The following is a 2,760-nucleotide window of genomic DNA, read 5'->3' as shown; positions in this document are numbered from 1 at the left end:
ACATACACACCCATCTAAGTATTAAGGCCACAGATAACCACTGAAGATGCCCAAAAAAACAGAAGCAGACAACCATATCTGCACATGTCCAGAAGCGAGATAAAGTGACTGAGACAAATGAGCTGGAAGGAGACCTACACTCCATACTGGAAGATGGGCAGGCTTTGGAAATGCCTGAGAAGGAATTCCTAAAAAAAAGATTATAAAAGGTATCAAAACACTATGCAATGCAGTTGAGAAAAATAATGAAGAAGTCAGGAAAGTGCTACAGGAAAAAAAAAAAAGATTATAAAAGGTATCATCTAAATTGACAGATAGAAGAGTCCAGAACAGAACAAAACTCTAAGAACAAACTCAGGGGATCTGGGAGGTCAGTCTATGATCAAAACAATTACAATGTGAAAGAACGTAAACATGTAGGAACAGAGATTCAGATGGTGATAAGGTCAAATAGATTGCAAGAAAAAATAGATTGTATTAGAAGGAGGGAAAAGTTAATGGAATATAAGGTAACCTCAAAGAAAATTAACATTTCACAACATACCAAGAAAATGAAAATCCAAGAACATGGAAACATTACATCTATGAAGATATTGACAAGAAAGAACACAAAAAACATGGATTCAGCAAAGGAAGACATACAGAACAAAGAAAACAGCAGCATCACACACACAAAACATAATGGCAGCAATTAATCCATACCTATCAATAATTACACTGAATGTAAACGGATTAAATGCGCCAGTAAAGAGACGGAGGGTGGCAGAATGGATAAAAATAAAGATCCTTCAACATGCTGTCTGCAAGAGAAACATCTTACACACAGAAACAAAAACAGATTAAACGTCAAAGGATGGAGAAAAATATACCAAGTTAATTGCAATAAAAAACGATCAGGAGTGGCAATACTAATCTCTGATAAAATAAATTTTAAGACAAAAAACAGCACAAGAGATAAAGATGGGCATTATCTAATGATTAAAGGGAAAATTGAACAAGATGAAATAACCATAATAAATATCTATGCTTCCAATGAAAGAGCTTCAAAATATATAAAGCAAACTCTAAAAGATTTGAAGAAAGAAATAGATAAATCTATAATAATAGTGGGTGATTTTAATACACCACTTTCAAAAATGGATAGAACAACCAGAAAGAAATTTGACAAAGACACAGAAAAACTAAACAACAAAATCAGCCAACTGGACCTCAGAGATGTGTACAGAGCATTCAACCCAACAATTGTACATAACACATTCTTTTCCAGAGCACATGGGGCATTCTACAGAATAGACCATGTCAAAGACCACAAAACAAATTTCCATAAATTTGCAAATACAAAAACACTACAGAGCACCATCTCAGACCACAATGCTATCAAATTAGAAATCAACAATAGGAACACCAAGGAAATCAAGTCAAATAATGGAAATTGAATAACACCCTGCTGAAAAGTGACAGAATAGTAGCAGAAATTAAACAGGAATTCACAAAGTTCCTAGAAACAAATGAGAACAAAAACACAACATACCAAAATCTTTGGGACATGGCGAAAGCAGTGTTGAGAAGAAAATTTATTGCAACAAAAGCACACATCCAAAAAAGAAGAAACAACCAAAATTAACACATTAACACAGCATCTACAACAGTTAGAAGCAGAACAACAGAGGGAACCTACAGCCACCAAAAGAAAAGAAATAATAAAGAGTAGAACAGAAATAAATGAGATAGAAAACAGAAAATCAATAGAAAGAATCAACAGGACAATTAGCTGATTCTTGGAAAGGATTAACAAAATTGACAGACCACTTGCAAAACTAACAAAAGAAAAGAGGAAGAAGTCACAATAAACACTCATTAGAAACCACATGGAACCAAAGGAAATCAAAAGGATAATAACAGAATTCTATGAAGAGTTGTACTCCAACAAATTTGAAAACTTAAAAGAGATGGATACATTTTTAGATAAACACGGCCTACCTAAATGTACACACAGTGAAGTAGAAAACCTGAACAGACCCATAGCAATAGAAGAAATTGATCAGCTCATCAAAAAACTCGTAACCAAAAAAAGTCCAGGCCCAGATGGCTTCACTGGTGAGGTCTATCAAACATTCAGGGAGCAGCTGTTACCAATTCTACTCAAAGTATTCCAGAAGATAAAGGAGGATGGAAAACTTCCTAATACAATTTATGAAGCAGGCATAACCCTCATACCAAATCCAGGGAAGGAAGTTACTAAGAAAGAAAATTATAAACCATATAATTTTGATATCCTCATGAACATAGATGCAAAAATTCTCAACAAAATCCTAGCCAACAGAATCCAGCAACACATCAAAAAGGTAATGCAACATGATTAAGTGAGATTCATATTAGGGATGCAAGGACGGTTCCACATTAGAAAAATGATCAACGTTATCTACCATATAAATAAGAAAAAAGAAAAGAATCACATAATCATATCGATTGATGCAGAAAATGCATTTGAAAAAATCCAACAGCATTCCTGATAAAAACACTCAACAAAGAAGGAATTGAAGGGAAATTCCACAACATAATTGAGAGCATATATACAAAACGAACAGCCTACATTACTTTTAATAGAGCTAAACTGAAAGCCTTCCCTCTGTGAACAGGAATCAGAAAAGGATGCCCTTTGTTACCACTCCTATTCAATATTGTGCTGGAAGTCTTAGCAAGAGCTATACAGCAAGACAGGAAAATGAAAGGCATCCAAATTGGCAAAGAGGAAGTAAA

The sequence above is a fragment of the Chrysochloris asiatica genome, unplaced genomic scaffold (genome assembly GCF_000296735.1).
Source record: "Chrysochloris asiatica unplaced genomic scaffold, ChrAsi1.0 scaffold00558, whole genome shotgun sequence".
Taxonomy (NCBI): Eukaryota; Metazoa; Chordata; class Mammalia; order Afrosoricida; family Chrysochloridae; genus Chrysochloris; species Chrysochloris asiatica.
The sequence above is the reverse complement of the archived record's forward strand: the minus strand, read 5'-3'. Positions refer to the sequence as shown.